This window comes from Ovis aries, chromosome 15, assembly GCF_016772045.2.
Source record: "Ovis aries strain OAR_USU_Benz2616 breed Rambouillet chromosome 15, ARS-UI_Ramb_v3.0, whole genome shotgun sequence".
Classification (NCBI taxonomy): domain Eukaryota; kingdom Metazoa; phylum Chordata; class Mammalia; order Artiodactyla; family Bovidae; genus Ovis; species Ovis aries.
This window is the reverse complement of record NC_056068.1, coordinates 77,119,079-77,125,078: the sequence shown is the minus strand read 5'-3', so window position 1 is coordinate 77,125,078 and position 6,000 is coordinate 77,119,079. Positions and strand designations below refer to the sequence as shown.

General features: G+C 36.8%; 1 pseudogene; it reads right to left on the bottom strand.

Annotated features, from left to right (window-relative positions):
- Positions 1–1,120: 1,120 nt before the first annotated feature.
- Positions 1,121–2,044, bottom strand: LOC101103012 (olfactory receptor 4A47-like; annotated as a pseudogene).
- Between the last annotated feature and the right edge of the window lie 3,956 nt (positions 2,045–6,000).

The window sequence follows — 6,000 nt, the reverse complement described above, 5'->3', positions numbered from 1 at the left end:
TTAAACATTTTGTGAATAATGCAACTTAAATATAGTAAAGAAAGCGACTTATATAGAATTAAATATATAAAATTGTATACATAAAAATGTTCCAATTAAATAACATGAATCTATATAAAAAGTATCCTGTCTCTGAAAGAGAGTTAAAAAGACAAATGCATGAATTGATTAAATTTCAGGGTGGCTATATAATAGTTAAAATTCTACATAAAAAGTTTAAAAGTTAACTATATATAAAGCTAAAAATCAGTAAAACATAATAATTTCTTAATTCATTTTAAATTACTGTTCTTGATATTTAGTTATATCCAGCTCTTCATGAACCCATGGACTGCAGTGCACCAAGCTTCCTTGTCCTTCACTGTCTCCCAGTCTTTGCTCAGATTCATGGCCATTGAGCTGCTGATGCCATCCAGCCATCTCATCCTCTGTCGCCCCCTTCTCCACCTGTGCTCAGTCTTTCCCAGCATCAGGGATTTTTCCAATGAGTCATCTCTTCCCATCAGGTGGCCAAAGTATTAGAGCTTCAGCTTCAGCATCAGTCATTCCAATGAACAGTCAGGGTTGATTTCTCTTAGGATTGACTAGTATGACCTCCTTGCATCTCAAAGGACTCTCAAGAGTCTTCTACAGCACCACAGTTTAAAAGCATCAATTCTACCAATACAATATTGTAAGTAATTGACCTCCAATGAAAATAAATAAAATTTTTAAAAAAATAAAATATATAAATAAAAGCATCAATTCTTTGGTGTTCAGCCTTCTGTATGGCCTACATCTCACATCCATATATGACTATTGGAAAAACTATGCATTGACCTATGGACTTCTGTTGGCAAAGTGATGCCTCTACTTTTTAATATATATTACTAATTCCTAGATATATAGGCATTACCTCTTTCTAAGTACAGTAATAAACAAGTAATTATAGACCTTATATCCTAGTAGGAAGGTAAACTGTTAACAATAGCATAGCTGTATTAAATGCAAACATTCGTATAATCATCACAAAGTCTCTGAAGAAAGGAAAATCATAATCAAATTTTAAAATGATTTTTGCATTCTAAGTAAATTAAGCCCAATGTCAAATGACTCCTTTCATGTTGGGTGATACACTTATTTACTGAGATACAATGTTTCTTTTCCAGAGCTGCTTCATAGCATTAGTCAACTCAGAATTTCTTAGACTGTAGACTAATGGGTTCAGCATGGGGGTTATGACTGTATAGCACACATTCACAGATTTGTCCGTGGGGAAGGTCTTAGCAGGTCTTGCATTTATGAAAATACAGGGAACAAAGAAGCAGACAACCACAGTGATGTGGGAACCACAGGTCTGGAGGGCTTTCCGCCTCCCTTCCTGACTCAGGTTCTTCAGAGAGTGCAGGATGACTCCATAGGAGACGAGCAAGAGCAGAAACACTATAGTGCAGATCAGTCTCCCACTGGATGCATCTAAGAGGTCAATGACATAGGTGTCAGTACAGACGAGTTCCAATAAGGCGTACATGTCACACATATAGTGAGCAATGACATTCGGGCCACAGAATGGGAGCCCATAAACAGTGCTGAGTTGAATTACTGAGTGCAGAAAACCCCCAACCCAGGACAGCACCAGCAGCACAACACACACCCTCTGCCTCATGATCACCAGATAATGCAGGGCTCTCAGATGGCCACATAGCGGTCATAAGCCATCACCAGCAGAAGGAAGACCCCTGAGCCAGCAAAAGTTGCTCTGCAAACAGCTGGGTCATGCAAGATTCAAAGGATATGATTTTTTTCCCCCAAAGGATAAGTCTGAAATCAATCTGGGCATAGTAGAAGAAGAATAAGTGACATCCATAAGTGATAAGCTAGCAAGAAAAAAGTGCATCGGTGAGTTCAAGGTCTTACTGACAGTTACAGTAATGATAATGAGAAAGTTGTCCAGTACAGTCAAAATGTAAAAGACCAGAAACATAACAAAAAGGATTTTTTGCTCCTTTGGATTCTTTGTAAGGCCCAAGAGGACAACGAAAGATCTATTTTTCCTTGGTTCCATCTAGTTCTTACAAGAGCTGAGTTTGTGTATTAGAAGCAGTTTACCTATAAAACAAGGGTGGGGGGAGAATTAAATGTTTAATTTTTTAATTTATCCATTCAAGAGAAGAAAGTGAATGGTGTACATTTCGGGTCCAATATGTCAAGGACATTCTAATTACCAGCTTGAAAAAGCCATAGACGCCTACCCTCAGTGACATGACACACAGTAAGGAATCAGGCAATCCCAGCCATCTCATGAATATTCACACAGTGCTAACAGTCACAGCATAGGTGTATATCAAACGAGAATCAGAGAAGACTTCCCAAAGGAGTCAATGCTTCAGCTGGGTCTTTTTTTTTTTTTTTTTAATGAGAGAATAAAAAAAGATGGGAAGAGAATTCCATGAAAAGGAGCACCATTTATAAAGTCACAAATGTGTAACACCTCTTAAGGTAATTTGCATAATCAATATGAGTAGACCAAACTATGAATAGAAGATCCCTGTCTTGAATTGTCTCAGACCTCAGTGATACATCTTAGGTCTTCAGGTGGATATTTCCCTTTTCCTGACCAATAAATGCTGCAGCAATCTAATTTTGTGTCTCCAGCCCACCTCTCTCCCTTAATTTTCAAATTTATATATGCAACATCTCTAGTTTTTGACATCCCGTTGATTGGCAATTTAGTATTTATAAAACTAGCTTTTAAATTTTCCATGAAAAAACATAAGCAGTTCCTATACAAAATTTAAAGAGGCATTCTCTATTTATCTCATTAAATATTATCATTTTCCATGCTATTGTCCTGACAAAAAAATGCAGTCCTCTACACTTGACACTCTCATAAAACTTTATTAAATCCTGTTGTCTCTACTTTCAAAATTTATCACTAATTTTTCATTCCCTTCTTAATTTTTTCCTGGTCTGCTGCAGTACCCTACTACCAAGTTTTCTTGTGTTTATTCTCCAAAAATTAATCCTCCTAAAGCAGCTCAAATTGTCTTTTTCAGTTTTATTCTGATGATATCACTCTATTGCTAAAAACTGCTACAGTATATTCCAATCATGCACTCATAGTCTAATGTATCATATTTAATATTTACAATAACAAGAAATGCAATTGCCATTTTATAATTGAAGAATCTAATACTCAGAACATCATTTATTTTCCCAAAATCACACATTTCTAATTGATATATCTAGAATTGAATCTACATTTGTTTGACTTCAAAGTAATTTAGTTTCTTACAGAAAGAAAGTCATACAACTGTAAGCCTGGTTCTCATTATTTTCTGTTAGTCTTATCTTGTGGAGGTTTGATCAGAATCTAAGGATGATTTGAAGTTATTCATAAACACTTGAAATTGTTTTTCATCCAGTTTGATGACAGAGTCCAAATGCTGCCTTAATTACTTGAGTTTATTTCATTTGGCAGTCTGTCCTTTTTCTTTACTAAGTCTTCTGATCATTCAGAAGTTCATTTTTATATAAAATATAGATTATTTGAAAGGAGTTCCATGGCACACAGAAAAAAAAAATGGTTTATCACATCAGGAAATGTATCAAAATGACCAGCTAATCCTCCATATTCATAGAAAACATAGATATCAACTAGCCATTTCCTAGGGAAGTTTTTTACAACTTATTTCCGACTAACATCAAAACGAAAAATAGCATTTGAATGTTTAGCTCTTCTTACACTCACGTTAACATGGACAGACTAGTTGACTTGACTTCAGATTTCGAAAGACTGCTGTGATTTTTTTGTCATGATTTAAGTGTAAGAAATGACCTCATGAAAACTGTATGACAGTCACTAAGTGGATAGCATCTTCTCCTTGTTAAGGGTGAGATTACGGAATATTTCATCCCTTCCAGCTGAATTTTCATGGAGTCTTGGAATTGGAATGTGTCCAAGACTGATTCTCGCTTTAATACATACACTGGAATTTTCCACAAAGTAGTTAAAGAACATCTATAGGTAAAGATATTATTAGACCAAACTTCATATTAAATATCATAGTGGTGCAACATGGAAAAATAGCTTCAGAATCATTATGAGACTACTGCCAATCAAGAATAAATCAATCCAATCATTTTGTCCCAGTGAACTTGTTTGTTATATATTTCCTGCACCTGGCAGAGGAAGATTTTCCATTCTTTTATTTACTACTCAATATTCTCAGCTTGGCAATAAGTAGTTCATGATCTGAGCCACAGTAAGCTTCCAGGCTTGCTTTTGCTGACTGTACAGAGCACAAAAAAAAAATTCTTAACTTTTAAATTTAAATTAAATTTTAATTTTAATGTTAAAACTTCTTAAATAGAAGAAGGGAGGGAAACCACAGGATAATTCAGTTATGACCTAAATCAAATCCCTTATGATTATACAGTGGACATGACAACTAGATTCAAAGGATTAGATCTGATAGAGTTCCTGAAGAATTATGGACAGAAGTTCATGACACTACAGGAGGCAGTGATCAAGACCATCCCCAAGAAAAAGAAATGCAAAAAAAGGCAAAATGGTTGTCTAAGGAGGACTTACAAATAACTGAGTAAAGAAGAGCAGCTAAAAGCAAAGGAGAAAAGGAAAGATATACCTATTTGAATGCAGAGTTCCAAGGGATAGCAAGGAGAGATAAGAAAGTCTTCTTCGGTGATCAGTGCAAAGAAATAGAGGAGAGCAATAGAATGGGAAAGACTAGAGATCTCGTCAAGAAAAGTAGAGATACTAAGGGAGTATTTCATGCAAAGATGGTCACAATAAAGGACAGAAATGGTATGGACCTAACAGAGTTGGAAGATATGAAGAAGAGGTGGCAAGAATACACAGAAGAACTATACAAAAATGATCTTCATGACCCAGATAATCACGATGGTTTTGTGACATTCTCCTAGAGCCAGATATCCTGGAATGCGAAGTCAAGTGGGCCTTAGAAAGCATCACTATGAACAAAGCTAGTGGAGGTGATGGAATTCCAGCTGAGCTATTTCAGATCCAAAAAGCTGATTCTGTTAAAGTGCTGCACTCATATGCCAGCTATTTGGACAACTCAGCAGTTGCCATAGGACTGGAAAAGGTCAGTTTTCATTCCGAGCCCAGAGAAAGGCAATGCCAAAGAATATTCAAACTACCGCCCAATCCACTCATCTCACATGCTAGCAAAGCCATGCTCAAAATTCTCCAGGCCAGGCTTCAACAGTATATGAACTGAGAACTTCCAGATGTTCAAACTGGATTTAGGAAAGGCAGAGGAACAAGAGATCAAATTGCCAACATGCGCTGAATCACCAAAATAGCAAGAGAGTTCCAGAAAAACATCTACTTCTGCTTTATTGACCATGCCAAAGCCTTTGACTGTGTGGATCACAACAAACTGTGGGAAATTCTTAACAGATGGGAATACCAGACCATCTTACGGGTCTCCTTAGAAATCGGTAGGCAGGTCAAGAAGTAACAGTCGGAACTGAACATGGAACAATGAACTGGATCAAACTGCAAAAGGACTGAGTCAAGGCTGCATATTGCCACTCTGTTTATTTAACTGAAATGCAGAGTACACCACACGAAATGCTGGACTGGATGAAGCACAAGCTGGAATCAAGATCGCCAGGAGAAATATCAATAACCTCAGATATGTAGATGACACCACCTTTATCGCAGAAAGCAAAGAACTAAAGAGCCCCTTGATGATAGTGAAAGAGAAAAGGGAAAAGGCTGGCTGCAGCTCAACATTCAGAAAACAAAGGTCATGGCATTCAGTCACATCACTTCATGGCAAATATATTTGGGAAACAATGGAAACAATGACAGACTTTATTTTCTTGGGCCCCAAAATCACTGCAGATGGTGACTGCAGCCATGAAATCAAAAGACACTTGCTCCTTGGAAGAAAAACTATTGCCAACCTAGACAGCATATTAAAAAGCAGACATTACTTTGCAGGCAAAGGTCCATCTAGTCAAAGCTTT